The sequence below is a fragment of the Cygnus olor genome, chromosome 9, assembly GCF_009769625.2.
Source record: "Cygnus olor isolate bCygOlo1 chromosome 9, bCygOlo1.pri.v2, whole genome shotgun sequence".
Lineage (NCBI taxonomy): Eukaryota > Metazoa > Chordata > Aves > Anseriformes > Anatidae > Cygnus > Cygnus olor.
This window is the reverse complement of record NC_049177.1, coordinates 10,511,803-10,536,756: the sequence shown is the minus strand read 5'-3', so window position 1 is coordinate 10,536,756 and position 24,954 is coordinate 10,511,803. Positions and strand designations below refer to the sequence as shown.

Here is a 24,954-nt window from a genome sequence, read left to right as displayed (position 1 = left end):
ATTTGCAGGTAATGGCATGCTAATACAATTCATTAACACTCAGACATTGCTCATTAATGTCTTTTTACTCTTCCATCTCAGGGTCTGTATTTCTATTTTACACATAATCTGTTTTATTAAGCAGTTTGTTAATAGAAAGAAAGTATTATCTTCTATGCAGATTTTGCCTAAATCCCCTCAAATATAATTAGGCCCCAAAAGGTTCAAGGAAGTTTGAGTACGTATCTGAGCTGCAGAAAACTCACTTGTACTCTACCTCCAAATCATTTAATTTTTACTGATCACTGCTACGTGCTCCACGTTCTTCTCCGTGTGATGTCAGGCAATATAATTATTCTGTATTTCAGTTGCAGCTATCCTGGGAAAGTATTATTTTTAAAAAAAAATATCTACATGGCTTTTGTAATATCTCCCCATTGGCAAAATCACGCAGCAGCCTCTGCCAGGGGCTCTGCTCACCGATCTCTTGGAAAATGTGAACAACCAAGCAGGACTCCTGATGTCCTTCCCAGGTGCTTTTCTGTACCGGTATACGAGACCTCTGGGGCGACGGATGCTCCTCGTGCCGGGATGCTGAGGCTGGAAGCAGGACTGCGGCAGCGCCTTGGGTCTGCTTCAGCCAGCGCTGGAGAAGGGAATGAACTTGTTCTGGTACAGCTCCTCATTTAGAGCACCTCGCCTGGCCTCAGGCTGAAATCAGGTGTCTTGGGTCGGTGGGAGAGAATACAGCCTCTGCCACAAACAGCCCCATCCTTGTCTGACACTGGTTCACATCTGCATCTCAAACCTCTTGTGGCCACAAGTCCACCAACTCCTCTGCAGGTGGGGTTTGCAGGTGAAGACATCCCAGCTGTGAAGAGTGAGGAACCTGACAGGTCTCCAGATGTGTCCCTTGGTCTGAGTGGAGATGCCTGATAGCTCTACTCACTGGAAATCAGTCGAAAGCAAAACCTACAGACTTCAAGCCCACAACATGCCAGCCCTGACAGCAGGGATGCATCTCCAGCCCAGGACCTGGCTCCTCACCAGCCGTCCCAGCAGCCATCCTCTGCAGGGACAAAAACCCTCAAGCCATCCCTGGGCTTTGCACTGCATTGCCCAACCCGCAGCCGCTCTCCTCGCTGCCGAGCAGGATTTTCGCTCCCTGGCAGCCTTACCAGCCTCTCCCACTGCCGAAGCCTCCGCTCCCTTCCAGGTGGAGGCTTGGGAGCTGCCATGCCTCCTCACTGCCACGTGTTGTTATACGGTATGCGGCGAGCTCAATTTCATCTGTAGCTTTGAGCAAATAGGAAAATGTTCTAATATGTGGGCTTTTATTGAATTAAATATTAACATAAATACAGGGCTGAATGCAGTGCTGGATTATTAATTTTAATATTTAATCCAACAAGAAACCTTACGGTTGTTTAGGGTGGCATGTTTTCTTTCAGCCAATTTGTTTTCCATCAGCGCTAAAATGAAGTTTTCATAATGAAGGAAGGCGATCAGGAAGGCATGCTCGCCTGTTAGGGAATATTAGGGGCTGACAACTGAGCACATACAAATAAAAAGAGAAAGCAACAGCGATAGCGATAGCCCTGGATAGAGATGGACAAGAATGGAAGGAACATCACAACTAGGATACACAGCTCCAAGGAGCCTCGGGAGGTTAAAGCAAGCAGGTGGCCCTTAAGTGTGATGATCTGGTCCATCAGCTTTCCCCAAACAAGCATCCTCCCACAAAGCCCCAGACACTGGCATGTGGAGACAGGGAAACCCTGCAGAGGGCTGAGCTGCCAGGAAGATCAAGCACAAGATGGCACAACCCATCTGGGACGAACCCTGATGGAGAAGCTGAAGGTCTCCCCACTTGTCCTACCTTCCCAGCAAGCCATCCAGGAGCCTGGGAGGGTTGCACCTCACAGGGGCTGTCCGCTAATGGTGAGGCACGTGTATTTTTTCCCTAGGTTAACACCAAGCAGAGCTCAGCATGCAGGAAGAGGAAAGACGTCCTGTCCATGCCAACATATTCTTATATTTCATTCTTTAAGCTCTTAAGCTGCTATTTGAATTTTAGCTGTAAAACATTGAACTGATAATAATAATAATAATAATAAAAAGCCCTTCTTAATCCAGAGAGGCGGGCTGAATGAATGTCTCAGCCAGCCACGTCGCTGCTGCATGGAGGAGGCTTTCTGCATAAACTCTGCCATTTCCCTGGCAATGGAAGGGGACCCATCTCACTGGTTCTGCCGGGGCCCCCGAGTCCCCTGCCCAGAGCTGCTGGATAAAGGGGCAGAAAAGGCATGAAGAAATGCTCCTGTACCTGCATCTTGCTGGAGAAGAGCCTGGAGCGCGATCCTTCAAGACATTGCTGGCTTCAGATTATTACCTGTCACCACCGACCCAAGAGAACACACCGACCTGCCAGCATCTGCCTGCTGGGGAGCTGGAGATGAAAGAGTGCCAATACAGAGACAGTAAAGCCTGTCTCGGAAGCAGTGACACAATGATTATTGCTATTGCTTATAATCACACATAATGATGGCACAGGAGAGCATCATGGCCATTGGGAATCGATTTACGACAAGCCCAAGAGAAAGCAACGCTGACAAATGTCCAGAAATGTTGAGGGGAACTCAACGAGGAATGTGTCCACACCTGCGTCGCACACATTAATAACAGCATCTCTTGTCCCACTGCTGGATCTCACTCAGTGGTTGAAAATGACCTGGGCATGTGCAGTTGACAAGGAAGGGTTCACGTCTGCATTTTCATGCATACACTATTGCATGCCAAGGCGTGCAGCCAAGCCATGAGGTGTGAGCAGCTCGTGCCCATGCTCACCAGCCTGTCTTGGGGCCAACCCCATGGCTCTGTGCCCTCCTGTCACTGGCAGGAAACCTTCAGAGAGTGGTGGTTTCCCACCACGGGTGGGAAAGCAGGACTGGGACTGCTTGGGGAACAACTGGGGCGAAGGGCTTAAAGCTGGATCAAGCTCGGGAAGCCAAAGCTCCCTTGCCAGTGCTTTACTTTTTTCCTACCTACCTTAAACCAGGGATGGTCTTGGTGATGTGAGTGCAACCTGCAGCCTCCACTGGTACATGGAACAACATGCCAGGAGCAAGGGCAGGGCTGCTTGGTTTTGCGTGCACCAAGGGACGTGGGCTGCAGGGCTGGCTTCGCATGCAGTCACGGAGCTGGAAGCTCCGGCCAAAGAGTTTTGCATTTTAATGTCCACGCAGGTCTAGGACACCCTGGTCCCAGTTCTCTTTTGGCACCACTGGTGTGAGGCTGCAGAGATGCTGTTTACCACGAGAGGACACCATCCTACCTCCGACTTCCTCAGCGCAAAGCACTCAGTAAAAATATCCATAATAATATTACAGGGACCGACTGGAACACACACGTCGGAGAGGAGAGCAAGAAAGAAACAATATGTTTATCATCCTGCTATAGCCAACGAGAATGCTGCCCTCCCATTTATTTCTGCAGCAAGTACCCCTTTAAATATACAAATCGCAGGGACATTAGGCTGTAATAGGCAGACCAGGGATTAGTTTGAATATACTTCATTTGGTGATTTGTGTGTGCGTGCGGGTGCGCGTGTGTGTTGGTTGACTTTAAAATGGAATAAACCACATTTAGCAGCTAGGTAGCTATGGAAACATAACCAAAATTGTTCTACCACCTTTCTGCCGCACTGCTTTCCGCAGCCCTGCAAATACTGTCAAGGGAGGACTGAATATTGTTTCTTATAAATAATAGAATGTAAAGAGCTACAGAAAGAATCACTAAATTAGGATCACGAAGTGGGGATGGTTCAGGAAAAAAAAATGCCCAGTAGATGTAATATTAGTTTCTGATGACTTAGCAATGATAAGGGACTTAATTTTATTCTTTTGTATTTTTGCAGTTTACAGAAAGATGCAGGCTGGGGAAATACACGTATTTTTGGTGCGTGTACTTGTGGGGAGGTAAGTATGTATGTATATGTATGTAAATATATGTGCACAAACACACTCCCAGCTGCGTATACACAAACAGAAATACACCGACAGCATTTCGGTGGTTGAAAAGCAAAGGACCTTGCCTGCTGCCTGTCTCTGCTCGGGGAGCTCTTGCTCCATGTCTGCACCTGCAGCCTGCAGCCCGGCCCTGCCCCAGCCCCTCTCCCCGCTGTCTGTACCCACCAAGGGGCTCCTGAGGTGCTGCCCATCTCACTGAAGTGTTTGGAACAGCAGTGGCCAGGACAAGGACAGGGGATGAGGCAGGACTTGCTGTCACAGAAGGCAATGGCAACATGGGTTTGGTCAGGTGTGTCACCTCTTGCTGATGGCCCTCCATTGACCTGTGTTTTGGGTGCTGGCCCAGTTCAGCAGTCCCAAATGTCAAGCAGAGAGCCAAGGCTGGGGTTACTGCAGAGCACCAGCACCAACCAGCCCCACATCCATCTCCTCCCAGGCACGCAGGGCTTCCTTCCTCTCGTTTGCTCCTTCAGTCCTGTCCTCTTCAGACCAAGGACTCCTGAGCTCTCAAGATCCTGCTGTGAAGGACTCTGCAACCCCTTTCACATAGTCCCTCCGGCATGGCCCCCAAGGCACAGCCCCCAGAACTGCAGGCAGCACCTGAGATGGGGGGGGCACCATGGATGTACGCAGCAGTGTGAGGACAGGCGGCTTTATTCTCCATTTCTTTCCCCATAGCTCCTAGCTTCGCCCTTGCCTTTGTGGTTGCTGCTGACATTTCCAGAAACAGCCTGCAATGCCTCCACAATCTCCTTACAGAGAGGTAATAGCTCACTTAGACTGTGTCGCTGTGTAGGGACAGCCACTGTTGATTTTTCTCCATGTGCACTTACCAACAATGAATTTCCTCTGCCATTTTATCACCTGCATGCTGCTATCCTTCTGCACTTCTTCGCAGTCAGCTTTTGTTGGCACTCTCCTGAATTAATGCTGCTGCTGCCTTACAAATCCTGTTTGCTGTCTGCTCCCTCTGCCAGACTGCTTGTGGGCATGTTGGACAGCACAAACCCTACCACTGATCCCCAAAGTGCCTCACACATAACCCCTGCCCGCAGAGCCAAGGGATGGCCCCCTCTCACACTTCGCTCCTATCCCGTATCTCCTTTTGAAAGCCCTTTTGGAGGACTCAGAAAAGCAGTTCAGCATCCAAAATGCTCTGAGCAAGTACTGCCAGGACTATGAGTAATCAGACCCGTCCTTTGAATGGGTACACTTGCTCTCTCTCCCTCTCCAAGCCTAGCAAAGGCACATCTTACCCTCCTGTCCCATTTGGGGTCTAGTACTGCTACACCTAAGGTCTCTGGATGTAGCTCCCTAACAAACCGGCTCGCTTCCCTCCCTCCTCATCCATCGGAGGCTCCGTGTGGGCTGCGGGCCTGGGCCAGCTGAGGCTGCTGTGAGGACAGCGTCCGTCCTCCAGGCCCACGCAGCACGCTGCACAACTTGGCTCCCATCAGGGCCTCTTGGCAGAGATGCCTTCTGCTGGGGAGGAAGGAGAATGGGTGATGAAGCAGATACCTTTGGCAAGCTTTGTGGAGTTAGCGCTGCTAATTAGCAAGCGTAGAGGGCTTCAGAGGCAGCTGTGCTGCTGCAGCCCCCTACCACTACCTAGCCAGCCTTGTGGGCCATACCAAGTGGGGATGGGGCCCTGCCCTACTTCAGATTTCCTGTTTCAGACGCTGGATTTGCCACGCATGGAGGAGGCGATGCCAGCTGCTTCGTCCTGCCTGGTGGAGGAGCGCTGTCCAGGCCCCTCACATTCTGCATTCAGAGGTTAGAAGCAGGCCCCTCTCCAGCCCAACGTGTTGTTGCTTTAACAGGCAGAGGGATGGAAAAACAAAACCCTTTACTGTCTATTGTTAAACTTTACTGTCTAATGTTTTAATAAACAGTCAAGTTCTTCCTCCGACCATTAAATCAGCAGTAAAGCAGGATGGAGACTGGTTTATGGGAATCTATCTGCATCACTAACATACAAATGTGAGGTCTTGGCAGCCGCGAGCAGCTACTCCCCGTCGCGTGGCTTCCTGCCCGCTTCGAGGGCTGGAGCTGCTGTGGGTTTGGAAGGGGTACAGCTCCTCCTGCCTGCTGGGAGATGGGCAGAGCGGCCGCTCATGGGCCCTCCTCACCCAGTTCTCCACTGAACTCCACATCAGCCGAAAGGTTAGTGCAGGTGTGATGTTCTGTCCCCAGAAGGGGGACATCCTCCTTGTGACAGCCAACTGGGGACATCCCAGTCCCAGAATGGTTTAAGACAGGCAAGTTGAGCAGTGCTTTTTACTCCTAAGTCTTCAGCAACTGAAGGGAAACGTTTAACTGGCACCTGTTGATTACATTCGGTGGTCAGAGGCAGACTTTGCTGCTAGCTCATGTCACCTCTTGTCACACAGTGACACAGAGGCCAGGGGCTCATCAGGAGTCTCAGAGGGGCTGGATGATTTACTGGATAGGAACCAGAATAGCTACAGCTACAGGCTCAAAAGTAAAAATCATTAAAAACATAGGTATTGGGGTGAGAGGTAAGGGGCATATTGCCACACAGCTGGGTGCGACCCAAGGGTCACCTGTGGCAGCAGATTCTGGTTCCGTGCTCTGCAGCACCAAAGCTGGGGCTCTGCTTAGCGCACTTGAGTGCCATACAGTCAGTGTCTAAAGAAACCTAAACCCTTTGTTATCTCTGGGATGATTCATGTTTGCTTGATAGCACTAACACCCTTTAATCTCTGTTTTTCCAAGAATCCCCAGCCTGCAGCTGCGGGCCGTGTGGATGGGAGCAGGCATGGTGGTCCATTACATTCGCTCTGGGTAGGACTGACTTCTGAACACTTTCCAAAGCATATCTGCTACCCCTGCTCCAAAAGGAATAATGATCATCCTACCCATCCCCAAAGTAATTTTTAACAGATCACAGTTGTTGCATCAACTTTGATTACCAGAAGTGAGGTTTTTTTATCTCCTTGGGGGTGGCTCTGTCAGCAATAGATACCAGGTTTCCTGCTTACCACCATTTGTGGGCTGTTCGAACCGTTCGTCCAGTCATAAAATTATTAGCACATTATCCCTGGGTAATGGCTTGTAATTTTCTCTTTTTATTACTCAATAAACAGTTTGGAACCCAACCCCCCAGAGTGAGAATAGGAACTAACTTACACATACATAAACGATGTAGCAAAGAGAGAAGGTATAGGAACACAGAAATGCTACCAGAAAAAAAAAAAAAAAAAAAAAAAAAAAAAAAAGAAAGAAAGAAAGAAAAAAAAAAGAGAAAGCTATTTTGTAAGCTTTTTATTGTAATGAATGAAAAATGTGGTGTAATGAGGGAAAAGAGACAAGCCTTGAGAAGTCCTACAGGAGAGGGTTGCTGGAACAAAACTTCCTCCATAACAGTCCCAGCAGCACACACCCTGGTTTTCCCTACAGCAGTCCCAAATGCCAGCACACCCTGGTGAACATGCCTGGACGCTTGGAGAGCCTTGGGAAAGAAAAGTACAGTGGTTAGTTGACTCAGTATGGCCATACTCACTGGTTCCAGCTACATTGTACCTATTTATTTCCAGCTATAGCTAGAAGGGGCTTTGATGGAGGAAGGGGATTTTCTAAATGAAAAAGCAATGCAGTTTATGGAGAGTGAAAGTTAGTCCCAAATCCAAGTCTAATTGAATTAGAAATTGCCTGGATGCTTTCTTTCTATTCAAAAGCTTGTTAAACTTCTGAAAATATGTATATATATTCTTACATTTTCTAAACAAATCCATTCAGCTTTTTTTTTTTCAATGTGACATTTTCTATTTCAAAGTTGACCTATTTTGAGAAGTAAGAAAATTAGCTAAATTCCCCCATATCAAAACATTTCACTCTGGGCTGAATAAAATATTGGGAGGTTGTTGGTTTTTTTCCCTTTCTGCAAAGAAATGTACTCCTCACTGGGGGGCTACCAGAATGGATTTTAGTTATTCTTTTGAAGTCCGTTTCAGGCACGGAACAGGAAAAAACCCTCTACACAATTTGCACAGCAATGATTTCCAGCCTACATTTACATTCCACATTAAGATATCTAATCCATCCCATGGATTTGGGATATAGCAATTTGAAGTGTAAGTAGGGATTGATAAATTGAGTAATGGGTTTTATCTATCAGAAAGGTTTCTTGGGGCAATATCTCTCAGAAAAGAAATGACCACAGCCTACACTGTTCTGTTGGACAAAGGTTTCTCTTGATACTTGTCACTGTAGTTTGTTGGTAGCTTTAGAAATAAAGGTGAGCAGAGATTTTGTATTGCACTCCAGCCTGCCAGGCCAGTCTCTGGATGACTTCACTCACAGTCAAGGGACAGCTTTTAGGAGTCATTCTTCAAATGTTTTGAACTCTTCCCCTGACAGCATTTGATTAAATAGATTTTTAATCGACACGATACCTTACACTATAGCTGCCATTGGTGTGAGAGAAATAAAAATCTATCAACTGCCTCAGAAGTCAAAGCTATATATTAGAGCATCTGTGCAAGATCGCATGTTTCATTTCATTGTTTTTGGAGAGGCTTATTAATAAGGATGGCTTGCTTTTTGCAAACAGTGGCAATACTTTCAGTACACGAGACGTAGTCCTACTCTGAGTTGAAAGGCTGTCTCACTGGAAGGTTTAGGCAAGATGACATGGCAGGAGGGTTTTCTTTCTGATGCAGTTCTTTCTTCTTTGTAGCTATCCAGTGACACACTCCTACTCTGGAACAATGTTGGGCAGGAGAAAAAAATCCATTAGGGTTACTATTTGAACATCTCAGAGCCTTTGCTCCAGGCTGCCTGGAGGCGCAGTTGGCCAACTCTGCATCATCACCAGGTTTCCTTGACAATGCCTAAAAGATATTCTTTCAAAAGCTGGACTCTGAAGCACAGTTCTTGTCTGCACACCAGCCCCTGCAAACCAGGTCTCATTTGAAGTCAGTTGCCAGAATATGTGATGGAGTGAGATCTGTGTAGCTTTCTGATAGCGTAGCGTGGAGCTCAACTTTCAAAAACTTTTCACAAAAGGTTGTGTTGGGACTGCTCAGTGCAATCAGTGCATGAGCTGTTAATGTGGAACTCATGATTGCTCGCAGCAATCACGGGGTCTGAAAACACAGCAGGATTCAAAGGAAGATCAGCCACTCACACAAGGTAACAAGGACATCTTAAAATGAGCATCTATTGAATTGGGATTCAGAGCTAATTTATCCCAAGGGAAGGTTATTTGTTAACTGCCTCTTGAAGAGTTTCTGATAGAGCTGAAGGAAGGGTGACAATTCCTCTTCACAGCCACCCCCAAGGATTATTCATTCTCCTCTGGAATGAAAACTAAAGCTTGACGGACAGGGACAGGGACTACAGACCACAGCACAGATGCTGCAGGTTCAACTCCCTGAGAACCTCCTGAGACAGAGGTTCTCCAGCCCCAGAAACCAGGGCTGACCCTTCCTGAAGTTGCTCTCACTGCCCAGCACTTGAGGCTCACTTGCTCTCCTTCTGCTCCATAATCAATTCTCTTCCTTCCTCAGAGTGCTCTGAATTCAAAAGCCCTCTTTAGAAACAGATGGGTGGTATTCAGTTGCCAGAACACAAGGACCTCATTCTGTTTGGGCTGTCCGAGGGTACTCCTCCCAGCTTGCTGCCACTCCAGATGGGCACGAGCATACCGAGGATGCTAAATTATATCTGCAGCTACCCTGCAGTTGCTCAGTACCTGCCACTGGTGCTAACCAGCCTGGGTAGGTGTCTGCACTGCCAGCACTGCCTCCCCTCGGGGGTGGTTGTGAAGAGAAGTTGTCACCCCTCCTTCAGCTCTATTGGAAACTCTTAAGAGGCAGTTAACAAATAACCTTCCCTTAGGATAAATTAGCCAAATAGCAGGCACTTGAGAGACAGAAGAACCTCTTATTTAGGCAAAAATGTTTCTTCTGACTCCTACTACTCCTACTGACTCCACTGGCTGACAGCGACCAAGATCAAAGTTAACAGATAGGACTGACAGTGCCAGTGTTCCTCATTAAGGTATGATCCTTACGAGAAAGGCTCATTAGGATCTCTAGGTTATCCATCACCCTTACGCCTGCACCTGATGACCCATGCACATCTTTGGCACCATGACACCAAGCTACAGGCACCAGCAGCGCTGCTGTGTCCCTCTGCAACCACTCCCAAATACCGGAGAAAACCTTTGGAGCCACCAGACAAACTATCAGGCTTGGTGGCAGCAAAGAGTCCTGTCAAACGGATTTTTTACCACTTTCACATGTGCATCGCAGTACTCATTCTAGACCACCATTCCTGCCTGCTTGTTTCGATAAGCAGTTGTATCACTGGTCACTTGCTAGGCCCTTTGTTGGCCAGCTCCTGAATCCGGAAACGTCACAGATCTGTCAGTCTACTTCTTTCCTCTACATTCCCTGCAATGTGTCCCAGTGCTTCTCTTAATATCTCGGTGAGACCATCTGCCTGAGACACACCTGGGCTCTGCTTACCTCTAGGCACTGGCACGGATACAGAGTGTTTCCACATGGACACTACTTCCCCATCTTGTAGAGGAGAGTTTCCTTTAAGCCCTTGGTAGGCCTGAGGACGTGATAGAGTTGGTGAAATGGAGTAAGTCCTGTAAAAGACCAACGACGTGATGTCAGGATGGAGAGGTTCAATTTGAACAGCCAGTTCTGGGTGGCTGCAAAAAGTCAGAAATCAGTGATTGAGAAGCAGAGTTATTTCCTCCTTGGAAGCCAGGTGGGTCACGCTCCTCAGCCAAACTACCAGCCCCATCCAGACAGAGCTAAGCATCCATTTTAATCAGTCCCCAAATGCCCTACCAGAAGGAAACAGTTTAACACCCTAGAACCTCAGGTGAGGGGACCTGGCATCACTGCAGGAGGCATCTGGTCCTGGAGCTTTGCTCCAGAGGCAGCAGCTGACTCTGAAAGGGAGCAAAGACAGAAATGAGGCTTAGAGCAGCAAAATAAATCAGTGACAGAGTTTCAAAAAAAGACAAATGAAGTTGAAATCTGTCCTTGTTTATTTTAATGTTTGGAATGTTTTCGAGGTGATTTATGCCCCCGCATCAATGCATTTCTCTCTCTTTGTCTCTCTCTCTTTCTTCCCTCCCTTTTTTTTTTTTAACAGAAAAAAAAATAAGATTGGGGGAGTTAATTGGATTTCCAGGCTTCACAGCCAGACACTGTAATTGATCTCTGAAGAGCTGGATTTGTTGGTTAGCTGGACATGAATTTGATAACATGAGCAGGAAGGAATGAAAAATTCCCCCCCTGCCAAAAGAGCCAAAGAGGGGCAATGCTGGCAGAGCCCCCGGCACTTGCCTTCACCAAGACATGGGATATTCCCTGCCTTCCCTCCCCCTCCCCGTTTTTGTTCTGTCTTGCAAGGCCATTATTTTCAAAGCATGGCTGCATCAACCAAGGCCCCCCGCATCTGCAGCTCCTGGCACCCGAGCATCCCCCAGCCAGCACTGCGCCTCACCGCAGCCCCCAAAAGTGAGTCCTTCGCCTCCAAAGCTATGTCACCCACCTCTGCCCGCCCCAAAAGGCAGGTTCCATCTTCAGTCCCCTTGAGCTTCTTGTCACAGCAGGCCAGTTTGCTCTGTGAAGAGAGGAGGCACTGAGCCGGGGAAGAGGAGCAGGATGCCTACCACTGCCCATAGCTACATTTCCCATTTCACCCAACTGGTGTCCACGCATCCCCACCAAGCCAGGCTTGTGCTAGCAGGCTGGCAGCACAACAAACCTTGCCCATGCCTGATTCATTCAAAAAAATCCTCAAATTCTGGGCTTGAGAACATGCTTTAGCCAGCTGAACCAGCTTTATACACATATTCATAGCGACATCTCCCAGTTGCCACCAAACCTCTATGAGCACAGGGGGGGTTTCTTTTCTCTTTTACATAGAGACATTTGTATTCTGGTTTCAGCTTAGGGTTGCAAGAATCCTAGTCCTGCTGCTCCGAACAGAGCTATACTGGAGGCTGCTGTGCTGTAGGGTACCTTGCTCCCCCCGTCACAGCGCGTGCTCTCTGCTGCCCATCCCCGCGACAGATGGCAAGCGGCTGATCCCAACAGACTGCAGCAAGCTCTGGCAGTGCCTGCAGGGAATCCAGCTTCACACAGATCTCTGCAGGTGAGTCCACATGGGAACAAGGCACAAAACAAGCACAGGAGCAAACTTCAGGTGGTTTAGCATCACCCACCAGCAGGTTGGGTGAGAATGGCGTTTGTGGGAGCGTGTTGATGCAGGGTGAGCACTACTTTCCCAGGCAGGGCAGCTTCCTCCCATCACAGAGATGTGCTTGTCACTCCATCCCCATGCACTCCAAGCCCCAGGTGACCAAAAGACCTTTGTTATCTGGGAGAGTGCCACATGCCAGGGAGAAAGCTCCCTGCAAAATTTGTCTCTTCAGTGCAAGACTCAGCTCATTCCTCTTTTTGTTGTGCATTTATCCAAAATCCCAGTCCACTGGTACAGCTCAAAAGGAGCAAGGAAAAATCATCAGCCTTTCTGAGCCAGAGACCCCCTCTCCCCCTTGCGGGTAACCCAAAGGAAGGTATTACATTCCCATTCACCTGCCAGCTCACCCAGGAGACGAGGAATTGCAGTCCTTTTATCTGTTACAGGCTTGTCTGAAATGCCTGGCATAACCTGTGCCTGTGCTAGTTAGGCTGTGCTGATGTTTCACTGTTCAGAAGCAACCCTATAATAATTGACCCGGCTTTTCTGTGCTGCTGACACCACCTGGCATGGCCTCGCAGAAGGAAACACTGCGTTTGCACAATGCATAATTAAACTATGGAGCTAACTTCCACGGGAAGTTGTCGTGGCCAAGAATTTGTGACATTTCGGAAAGGAAGCAGGCATGTATACGGATAACAAGAATAGCCAGAGTTACGACAGCTGAATACCAATATCCCTGTTGACAGTGCTAATGATACTGCAAGGCAGCCTCCCGTTATTAGGGGTGATAGGCGTATCTAACATGGGGCAGATCTGCCTTCTGCTGCACCTCCCTTTGCAGCATCCGCTTCTGGCCACCCGTTAGAACAGAGCTGTGGGGACACAATCCCACACATGCAATTCCCCTCTTCTAGTTTTTTCTAACATGTTTCAAAAATATTATACGGTTTTATTTTGCTGTTGCTTGCACTGGATATAAAACTCTGCTCAACAGCAGCTTTCCAGAATTGTAAACCTGGTTTATGCTCAGGAATATTGTTTTGTGCAGGTGCAAGGTATCACTCACTCCCAAGCACTGCAGCTACTACAGACTGTGACAAGGAAGCTGCTCACAAATGGTCACGCAAAGGAAAACATCTGTTACAAACTAGCAGGTACACAGATCATCTGCAAATTGCACAGCTTGCGCCTGATTCTCCCCTTGCTTTGTTTAGCAACTTGCAGGGCTGCCATGCAGGATTTGGGACCCCCGCGGCGCGGAGAGGCAGACGACGGGTGCTGGAGGCAGCGCAGAATCCAGCCCAGCACCCAGCTGGTCCTGCAGAAGACGTAGGTCGTGCCACAGATGTTGGTCGTGCCACAGACGTTATTTAACCCAAGTGCTCCTCGCTTGGCCACGCACCCCTGCGGGAAGCGGGGAAGACAAGGCAGGGCAGGGCAGGTCCCTCCCAGCCTCAGGAAGCCCAGGTGGCAGGGCTTAGCGGGTATTAGGTTCAGAAATGCAAGCGGGCTGGGTTGCCTCTGTTTTATTCCCGTGGTGCTGCTTTTTATCATTAGCACTCCAGAAGGGCAGGTTGTGCTTCAGCAGGCAGTGCCCCTTCCCCTTCGGTCAGCTCTCTGCCCCACACATACCTGCTTGCCCCCTGCACAGGCTCCGTGGGCTGGCAGTGATTTTTTTTTTTGCCTTTTTTTTTTTTTTTTGCCTCCACCTCAAACACAAAAGATTTCCTGATCTCAGCTGGACCTTTACATCTGCTTTGTGTTACAGGGCTTAGATCAGGAAACAGAAGGATTCTGTTTCCATCAGGCAGGATCTCTGGTTGATCTCCAGCCAGCCTCAGGACTCAACCGCGGTTCCCAGCTTCGCATGCGATAGTTAGAAAGGAGGATCCTCCTGTGCCTCATGGCACTGCCTCCCGATTGCCTGCTGCCAGCGCTTCCACCTGTGTAGGGCTCAAACACCTCAGACTCAGCCCAGAGCTCTGGATGTGTCCGAAACCTCTCCACCTGCTCAGCCTCGCACAGGCTCCGCTCCCATCCATGGAAATCCTTCTCGCCTCCACCAGTGTGCCAAGGGCTCAATTTTGCATTTTTTTCTTTTAAAACACAATTTAACAATATTTATATGATCTTTACTCCTTGAGTAAAGCAAAAGGGGGCAGGAGGAGAGAACCCGTCCCTGGTCCCACACTGCCATCACCTGCTTTGAATCGCACGATCCTGGAGCTCCTGCTCCCCTCGGTCAGATGTATCAACACCTTTGGCATGCGATTTATCATGTCAGAGGAGTTCACCACTTCTGGCACAGAGCAACAAGACTTATTAAGTCCTGGGCACACACCTTAGCAATCGATGGGAATTTCAACTGTTACTTCATTGTGAAAGGGATCAAACCTTTTAAAATCCCATTCCTCAAACAGAGTGGTCTTGTATCCTGCAGAAGCCCCATGTAAACACTGGGGCCTCATAAGTACCTGTGTGTGCTTCGGGGGGACAAGGGTCACTGTACACAGCCTGGCAAGACCCTGTGTGAAGCACCACGCAATCCTTGTCACCCAAAATTGGGGTCAAGGATGGTGAGCTCAGGCTGGAACTGGCTCAGAGGAAGGCTATCTGCAGCATCAGAGCAAAGGTGGCCTTTTTACAAGAGTCAGCTGCTGGGAGGCCCTGACTTGTTAGTTTAAGAAAATGAAGGTGGAGAGGTGATAAAATTGTTCTCTCTTCATGTATCGGGAGGTTTAACATGAAGGAAGAGAAAGTGCTATTTAAGGTGAAAGGACAACATCAGCAAAAGGTCACAAACCATCCATGAATAAATTTAGGTGAGAAACTAGAATAAGGCTTTTCACTGTCCAAACAATTAGGAGGAAAGCCAGTGCAATAAGAAAGGGTTTTTTTCAGCCTAAGAAAGGGAAGAGAAGCTTGGTTGTCTGCAATAGCAGGGAGCAGGATGCAATGGCTTGGACGTAGTGCAAAAACAGTTCGTTTTAAAGGAGCATTACTGCAGCCATGCAGACCGAGGATGGTGGAGAGGCAAGGTGTGCTGGGAGAGACAATCCAATTGTACAAGGTCAACTGATTTAATTGGAAAAACGTGACAAGTTTCAGACTTGGGCCTGACACAGGGCAGTAAAAATCAAGGTAAATACAAACCAAAAGACTGTGAGAGTGCGCAGAGGCCAGCTGGCCAGCCCAAAGGCTGCATCCAGCCCCACCACTAAGCTCTGGGGGAAGAGAGGGCAGCCAGAGCAAGCACGGGCAGAAACTCCCCAGTGCCGAGCCAGCACTGGCTGTCCTGTGGCAGCCCACACGGAAATCCATATGGAAAATCATTAAACAATTACAACCTCTATCGGAAGAAGATCATCCTTGGAAGACACTTCTCCAGAAACCTCTGTTTGCCATTTTCAGATAAGCCCCTGTCCCATGGGAACGACGGCCAGAACACGTTTCACAGATCAGCAAACACTGAACGAAGAGACCAAAGCAAACCGAGGGAGCAAAACGAGCCAACGCCACCCCACCACCTCCAGCTCCATGCATCCTCACAGGCTGGTAGTCGGTCGTGCCGAAACACCAGCCCATAGGCACGGCCCCAGCCACGCAGCCACCCCAGTGAGCCCAGGGCCATGCACCGTTTCCAGCAAAGGGAGGTTTTCCATAAAATAACCACTCGGCGCCAGCTCAGCAGTCTGGGAGAGAAAATGATCCGCCTGAAAAAATTACCCAGCCAAAAAAGTAAGGTCTAACGCGCTGGCTGATTTAACACACAATTTTATCACTCCCTACAGACAGAAGCCTCTCTTATTTGGAAGGTGCTTAAGCACCTGATTTCGGTTAGGCCTAAATACCTCTCAAAAAGCTGGTCCTTCATGCAGAACCAAGATAATCTTTGAAGACACAGCAACTCACCCAGCTTTGCTAAATCAATCTCACTGTTATTTTATTCAGCGTAAAAAAAAGTTCCCAGGGATCACATTTCTACCAGAACTTGTTAACAATTTATAACTATCACCTTAATCATTAAAAACAAACAATGGGAAAGAAAAATCATTAAATTAATCCCTGATCTGGAATCCCAGAAGAGAAAATGAATTATTTTTCAAGACTGTAAGAATTAGAGGCCAACCTTCCAAATCATGTAAAAACATGAAAAGCAAGTGTATGCATACTCTGCCAGACAGCATCTAAGGCTGCTGGAGGAAGGCTTTTTTTTTTTTTTTTTTGTATTGCTTTGAAGCTCTTTGCTGTCATTCTCCAAGGAGCCTGGCAACCACATTGTGACAGAGCAAGGATGAGCCTTTTAAGCTTTCAGAGTTATTTCCAAAGGAGCACGGGCTGAGCTGAGCATTGTAGCTGATGTTCGGGAGCTTCTGGCCGTAATGTGCTGAGTTCAGCCTGGGCACGGCGAGCAGAAGCACCACTGGGACTGGGACCACAACCTGCCACTCCTGGGCTTCTGGGGGCTTCCTAGGGAGAGCTGCTTCCCTGTGTCCCAGCCGAGCAGGCTCCAGCTCCCTGACCAAACTCAAAAATTAAGGCAGCAAGACCTGAAGGAAATATTAGGAGCTTTTATTAGACCAGCTGATAGAGACAAAAAACAAGGACATACCTTGGATGAGTGCTCTACGCCCATCTCACGAGACGCCAAGACAGTTTGTCAGGTGTGGGCTTTCTTTTTCTTTTCCCCATTTGGACTAATAAATGCATTAGCTAACGTACAAAAGCCATAGATCACTACAATTATAACCTCACCACTGCTACAAATAAATAGCTACGTTAAATGGAGACAAAACAGCGGAGGGACAGACAGGAGAAGCACTTCCACTGCCTTACAGGGAAGACAGCGGCAGACCTGGCCATGACACCCCAGGCATGGGCTTGCCAGCACCCAGCTTGCCACCCGTGCACCCACGAGTAATTAATTGAGGGTGATAATGAGAAGGGATGGACTGAGGCACGTATGCAGGCTGGGGCAAGAGAACACGCTCCCCAGCTAACTGCTCACATGCAGTGTTGAACTTAGATGTTGCATGGTGAGGCTTGGAAATTTCATGTTTTTCCCCCCATTCGGCTGAAGGAAGACCCCTCTCCTTTGGCACAGCGACGCACACGGCTGAGCACAGCACAGCCAGCCAGCAGCACCCAACAGAGGGCACTGACATGCTGACCATGCCACCCACCTCTCCGGCCATCCCCAACAGCCCCAGCTTCTCCTCCCCGCCGCACCAGCACTGACCTCCCTGCTATCGAGCTCCCCATCGCGGTCCTGGTGGGGCTGCCACATCCCCACCCAACACAAATCAACGGGGGCGTCACCTCCGTGGGGCGAGGACGGGAAGCGAACGTCCCAGCGCGGTGCCAAGGCGACTTCCTCGCCCTGCTGCCACGGCTCGGGCAGGCGGCCGTGAGGAAAGCTGGTGGAAAAACCTGGGCGGGGGGGGCGGGAAATGGGGGCCTTCACTTTTCAGGCTGTTAACTGTAATTAGCCTGGTTTCTGAGATGTAATTATCTTGCAATCTCAAAGCAAACACCCCGGAGGAAATTGCACAGTTAAAGACAGCATGGCATTAAAAATAAATTATGAGAGTCCTGCCCGCTATTGCTACGGATCTGTCAGCATTTTCACTCTAAAAGCCCCTGCTTGGGGGAGCTGCAATCACCCAGCTGTGACTTTCCATGCCAAACTGTCTGCCTAGACGTAGGATTGTGCCGCGTCCCTGTTATGATGCAGAAATTAAAAACAATAACCCCCCTGATCAGGAGGCATTCAGCTTTGTCACAGTCCAATTACAAAATTGCTGCACTTTGGGGGTGGGGAGGTTGTTTTGTTTTGTTTTGTTTTCCCAGAGGAATTAAATTCCACGGGCTATTTAATACAGTGCACGAACAAAGCATGCTAGGTGTTTGGAAACAAGTCAGATGATAACAAGTCACAATATTCCTTCCTCTCGCAGAAAGAGCTCCCGAGCCCGCTCCCCGCTGCCCTTTTTGTTGCTGCATGACCGCCTTCCAGAATTAGGGCTGTGCTTCACGCCCAAATTGCCACGCCAGGGATTCATCCCGGGAGGTGGAGCAACCCGACTACTACAGCGGGGAGCAGGATCTCCCCAGCAGCTCGGGGCTCGTCCCTTGCTTGGGGCACTCCATTGCTCAGCCCAGCCTGCAGGGCTTTGCTTGGCCTCTGGCTCCATGGAGGTTACCGCTCCACGATGCCTGGCTGGGAAGCAGAGTCAGGAAGGAAGGGGGAACTGGCTGGGAAGCAGGGCCAAGCTCCTCATGCAGCTACAGAGCGTGAAATAAGGCTGCCAGAGAGGAGATGCAGCTCACTGTTGGCTTATTTCTAATTTTGGAGCATCTTTTCCATCCAATTCTGCTAGACAACATCAGCCCCAACTCAGGCTTGCCCTGAAGCCAGCAGAGCTGTATGATGGTTTAGGTCAACAGAAAACCATACCAACATCACCCCAAAGGGCCTTCCCTCATGGCATCCTCTCCCACAGGCAAAGCTTCAGATCACAGCAAGGTGCAGGTGATCACAAGGGACCATGTGCCCAGCCAACCCACGCTGCGTCACACGGAGAGAACCCAGGTGGAAGCGGTACCTGAATGGCTTTAAGGCTGTAAGAGACACTAAAACCCCTCCTCAACATCTGCAGAGAACTGGGACTTGCCACCATCTCCAAACCACCACGCTCATTACACAAAGCACCACTTCTCTCATTCTGCCGTAGCTGAGGTGGACAAGGAACACCCAGAAACGTGCCGAAACCTGGCGCGATGTTCAAGATGGAGAAGAGAAGATCCAAAAGACCACTGCCTTGCTTTCTATCAGAAATACAGCTTCCCTGAGGACTCCTGCAAATGGGCTTTCTCCGCTGCTGTGGGTAATTAGCGGGCGCTTCTGGAGTACAGGACGCAACTACCACGGGGCTTCACGCAGCTCTAGCAGCGCCGGAGCCCCACTTAGCTAAATTCTCATACTTCTTACGGTACGAATCAATCCCACCGTCTCTCCTCTCCACATATCTCGTCACTCACAGGATGCAAAAGAAGAAGTCTGGAGAGCCCATTAAAAGCCACTCGACTGGAAAATAGTTTCTGGCCTAATTCTAGCACCAGGGTCTTAGCTGGGGAGAGAAATCTGACAGCAGGAGTGTGTCTGCGGGGAGGAGGAGGCAGAGCTGTTAACTACTTCACCAATCTAATGTATAGCACTCTCCAAGAGTAATTAATAATTAATATTCGTAGCCTGCTTAAATCTGTTGACTCTGTAAACCGCTGCCTCTCACTTAGAGGACTCTCTGCATGCTGAGACAAACTGAAGAACATCCCCCACGGAGAGGCTCAGCATAAACAAGAGCAACGGCAACTCCCAGCTACTCATCCCCAGTTTTAATCCCTCTGCTTCTCTTGTCCTCTTTATCTTGTTTAATTAAGCATAATGCCTTAGGAGCAGCTCTTACGGAGGTGGATGGAGAGTCCAGGACAAGAGGGCCTGGGTCTCCATTCACTGCGAGGCTGCTACCAGTGCTCTAACGGGAACAGTAAGGCCCTGGGTCGGCAGGGGACACTGAAGTCACCAAGCTCCATCCCCTTCAGAGGGTGCGTTCAGTGCTCCGAGGCCACAGGTCACACACCACATGCAGGAGTGAAGCCTTGCAGCACAGCACTGGAGGCTCTGGAGCACTCGTTCCAACCAATCCTTTCTGCAGTGTTGCCCCTAATCCACTTTATCGTCATTCAAAGCCACAGATGTAAATCATTTTCCCCAGCTCCCATCTTAATCTGAGTTTCAGCTGTCAAAAGACACCTGACATTGACACACAGTGGTCGCAGTATCTGTGGGGTCCGGGTCATACCAGTTGCAAATCAGCAGCAGGCTAATGAAACCAACCCATGAGTATCGGTAACCCCGTATAGGTCACACACATTGAAAGGGAGGTGGAATGGAGCAGAACAGGTTTCCTTGGTGGCAATCCTAACTACTGAGGAACCTGATCTTCTACAGATGTCATAAACCAGAAGGGCTTGAAGTTTTGGACCAAGGAATAGGCACCTTTGAGAATCTATGCTATAGGATCACCCAAACCACCCAAATTTTGTCTCAGTTCATCATCTCAGGGGCCAAGCTGACTTCCACTGAAATCATAGATCACTGTTTCTTTTGACTTTACACAAGACTTGAATGCCACCCTTAGCATCTTTTAATATCACATGTTGGGGGTAACAGAATGTACACACATATGACTTGTTCTGTCACAGATCTGGGTCATTCATTATATGCATATATTACTTGCTCTGCTGTATTCCAGGTTTGGTAGAACGTGAAAAGTTCCTTTTTCATTATAAGTAACATTATTCTATCATCTGTGTTACGTTTAATCACAGTTATGGTTTATTCTGGTGATAGTTTTCTAAGATACAGGAAATAGTTTAAATCAGTAAAGTAGAAAATGACATGAGTGACTTACTTTCCACATAAACTCCAAGCTGTTTAGTTAATCAGTATTTAACAAATACAATTTTAATGGAATTTGTTTTTCTTTCAAGAGTGCAATGGAAAAAGGACTGCTAGCTAGCATTAAGATGTGAGCACACCTAAAAATACCATTATCAGGAAACAATTATACAACTTTCCCTGAATTGATAATTTGCATTTAGAAAGGAGGAAAATATGCTCATAATTATTTTTCTGTTGCTTGCTATAAAAGCTAAGGACAGACAGTGTGATTCTGTGGCTAATAAATACTGAGGGCATGGTTGTCCTGCAAAGTGGGTTTTTAGTGAGAAACCAAGCCGTGTGAGGATGAACCATGGGAAAACATTGCAATTTTTGCACTGTGGCCCAAAAGATCTGTATATTTGGGGGGGAAAAAAAAAAGAAAAAAAAAAATCTTTCTTGCTTTTTGCCTCTCTGTGTTTGCATATTGTCTTTACGCTCTAAGCAAATAAGACCTTTCCTCTGGAGTCTCATAGTAAGCTATATAAGCAGCAGTTCTGGTTTTGCCAAGATTTCAAAAACGGAAGGAAAATTTTAAAAGACTGTTTTACTCATTTTAGTAAAAAGGAAAAAAATCTTTTAGCTTTGAATGAAACACATTACGCAACTTAAAACCAAAATGCTTCATTTGGTCACCTAGCTTCTGTAAACATTTTTGTCAGGTTTCATAAAAAGGTACATGAGATTTGAAACTTGAAGTTCTCCATTTTAATTAGAACACATAATGGAAGGCTTCAAGGTCAAACAGGATCTTTTTGGTTAAAAACCCCTTCCTCTTTCCTTCCCTGAAATGGGCAAAATCCAAACAAATTCCTGAATGTTTCAGGGTTGTCAAATTCTTGGGAGGGAGCCCACGGAAGAAGTGCTCACATTAAAAAAATTTAACCCCCCGCAACCTGTTTTGACTTTGTCAGAGGAAACCCAGCACAACCCAAATATCTGCTGGGCGATCCGACTGCTAATGAGACAGGTGCCAGGAGTTGCCTTCCTTGCACAGGCAGTGGCACTGCAAAGCGCTGGGCCCACCTTACAGCAGCTGAGTGCTGTCAGCTTAATTCCAGCCTTTCCTCCCTCACCTGCAAGATCCATTGTCTGAGCAAAAGCATCTCTCCCCATCCAGGCACCATGCGCTTACAGGGAGAGCTGCTGGACTGTAACGCCAGGAGCAGGCCTAAGACACACCAAAGGCCGAGGAAGCGCAGGAAATGGCCGCCTTTTCTCTCATTCCTGCTGCATGTTGCCATTAGCAGCTTCCCAGCACTCACTGCTGCTAATCTCGACACCCACCAGCACTCCCTCAAACCAATTCTTCTTCACATAATCTCCATTCCCCCCTCCGCCCCCTGAGGTCCAAACCTACTGAGAACAACAATGTTCCCCTGCAAGAGAGATGGAGCAAGCAGGGTTGGAGAGCACGAGACTCCTTCTGAGAGCAGGCCCACAGCCGGCAGCTCCGGACAACAACATCCATTTTGCTAATGACTGGAATAATGATGGCATTCTTGTTAGTAACAGTGGAGATAACAAGGCAAACACTAGTCGTAATTATTGTAAAATGTGCAGAAGGCAATTTAGAATAATAAATGTTTCAAATGCAGAGAGCACACGCGTGCACAAAAGAGCCCGCCGTTAGACAGAGCGCTCCGTCTGCGGCGTACAAGGGCCCTCCTGATTGCATTGTCGAGAGGAATGAGTCCTCCTGTGGGCCCAAATTTAGCACTGCCACATCCCCTGCTCTGCCGGGGTAAGTGGCACAGGATCTTCCACTTGCCGAGCTGCGAGGGTTCCTGCTGGCTTTTGGGCTGAAAGAATAAATAAATAAATAAATAAAGGCTGCGAGGACCTTTATTCTCAGTGGAAGACAACGACTGCTTCCCAGGCACGGGTTCCCCCTCACCGTAACCCAAGTTACACCCAATTTGCAGTGCAACATGAACCAAGGGCAGCAGCAAGAGATGAGGGGCTGGAAACGGACCCAAGGGAGGAGAAGAAGGGTGGGGTTAAGAAGTGGGGCCCAGAGGATGAGCAAAGGGGAAGAGGAAGGCCAAGGAGAAGAAAAGGGCGCCTGGGAGACTCTCGTTTGAAAATCTGAAGAATGCCTGCCAAAGCAAACAGTTGGACATGCAGGGCTCTACATGTCTCTGGTTAATTTTGACCATCTGGCATTTATTGAAATTGCCTCCCTTTGTGTTTTCTACGATGAAGTGGTTTTGTGTTCCTGCTCTCTCTCCCTCCTTTCTCCTCTCCCTCAATCTGATGCGTAGCTTCTGTCCCTCCTCTCAGCACATTCCACCCCATGGCAACTCTTGAGCAAGGAACACGAGTGTGGGAATGGCTCCAAGGAGGGTGCCAGGGATGGGGAGCAAGCATGTGCATGGGGACAGCCACAGTCCGGAGGCTCTGCCCTCCCCACTGCCCCCATTTGACATACCTCATCTTCCCCGACTCCCAGCCAGTGACAGCACCAGACTGCGGGGAAAGATGGGAAGAGAAATCAGGGCAGAAGCTAAGGAGAAGAACTCAGCCACAGAAAAGCAGGGAGAAAAACCTTTAAAAAGGTGCAATTGTGAAGTGATGACAGGCTGGTGGAACGAAATTAGCAGAGAGGAGGGCTCTGCTCACGTCCTCCTCTCCCTGAACTGCCGTGCGATTAGAAATAAGCCAAAAGAGCCATTTTGTAGGGAACTTTGCCACGAGCTGCACTCCTGCAACAAGGGCGAGAGACTGAAATAATCAACATTTTCAGCAGAACAGAAATGCAAACATCCAAATTCACATTTTAACTGACAGTTTCAGTCAAAATACATCACCCTGACATTCTTCAATCAGAAAAGATTCACAGACTCCTTTCCCTGCATAGCCTGTGGTCCCAGGCCAGATTATACAGCCATGATTCCATAGCTTAGATTTCCTGTAAGTCAGCAAGAAACCTCATAGGCTCCTGGTGTGCTCCCCGGCCTGTTGCAAGGGGATTTTCTCCCAGTAGTTCCTCAGGAAGCCTGTCCCAGTGAAAAGAATGAAAGCAGCACAACCGCAAGGCTGGGGGAACGTCTCCTTTGCTCTGTGCAGACTCTGAACACTTCAGAGCCGGAACATCACTCGTCGCAAGACCTTCTTCTTCCCCAGCGAATGCGTCCCGCCGCTTTGCATGCTGCTGTGGTGTTCCCAGTGGCCACGACGCTCGCAGGCTCACACACGCTCCAAGGACTGCAGGCAGGCTCTCGGCGGCTCTGCTGGCACAAATTAGCGGAGCTGAAACTTTAGATCAGTGACAGAGAGTCTGCCTCCTGGGAGCAGTAAATTGCGATGCTGGTCCCCAAAGACCCTCCTTGCCATTAAGTGATTAATGAATTCATTAACACCTCTAAGAACACAGGAAATATGACACAGACAGCCTGCCTAGGCTTTGCAAAGGTTTTTTTCTTCCCTTTTAGGAACAGCAGAGAATAGTGACTAATTAAGCTATACGGCCCACGGCAGCACTACTACATTTATCCAGTGGGGATGAGCGGAGAGGTGAGATCCTCCATCTCATGTTCCAATCAGCTTTCAGTTGACCCATAATGAGATGCTAAAAGAAGGGGCTTATTGCTGTTATAAACCTTCCCTTTGAAAGACATATTAAAAAAAAAAAAAAAAAAAAGACTTACTGTAATGGTTTTAAATGACTTTCCCAGCATTCCCAGTTCAAGAGTGGAATGATCTCAGGGGATGGCTGGAGAAACCGTCAAGGCTGGGAGAGTAGGAGGAATTGTGCAATGGCCTCTTCAAGACCTACAGTTCTGGAGGAAATTCTTCACTGTAAAGGTGGTGAGGCACTGGAATAGGTTGCCAAGGTAAGCTGCGGATTCCCCATCCCTGGAGCTGTTAAAGGCCAGGCTGGATGGGACTTTGGCCAACCTGATCTAGTGGGTGGCATCACTGCCCATGGCAGGAGGGTTGGAGCTAGATGATCTTTAAGGCCCCTTCCAACCTGAGCCATGCTATGATTCTATGATACAAAGGGCCTTAATTCTTGCCCCCTGTGTGACGCAAGGCACGAGGTTACCTCCCACCATACGGCAGCAGGACCTCCCAGTGCTCCAGCTGCTACCACACAGCGGACGTGGCGATCCCTCCCTGTGCAGTGATGACAAGTGCCTCTCGGCCCACCAACACCACACACGGGTTTCCCAGCTCTGGGTTCCTGCTGAGCTGAGTATCCCGGTGGTTTCACCCCACCAGCCATGGCTGGAGAGGTCCCAC

At 48.6% G+C, this 24,954-nt stretch overlaps 1 long non-coding RNA gene across 5 annotated transcripts in view; it reads right to left on the bottom strand.

Annotated features, from left to right (window-relative positions):
• Nucleotides 1-7,088: 7,088 nt before the first annotated feature.
• The window catches only part of LOC121074808, a 43,298-nt gene continuing 25,432 nt past the window's right edge, over nt 7,089-24,954 (bottom strand). The window contains exons 7-10 of one of the 5 annotated variants that reach the window (XR_005822547.1): nt 11,550-11,621; nt 10,859-10,941; nt 10,502-10,629; nt 7,089-7,479 (exon numbers count right to left, since the gene is read on the bottom strand). This is a non-coding gene — a long non-coding RNA (uncharacterized LOC121074808). Of the gene's footprint in view, nt 7,480-10,501; nt 10,630-10,858; nt 10,942-11,549; nt 11,622-21,355; nt 23,940-24,359; nt 24,492-24,954 lie in introns of those variants that run through there. The other 4 variants (XR_005822551.1, XR_005822549.1, XR_005822550.1 and 1 more) reach the window with 4 other exon arrangements.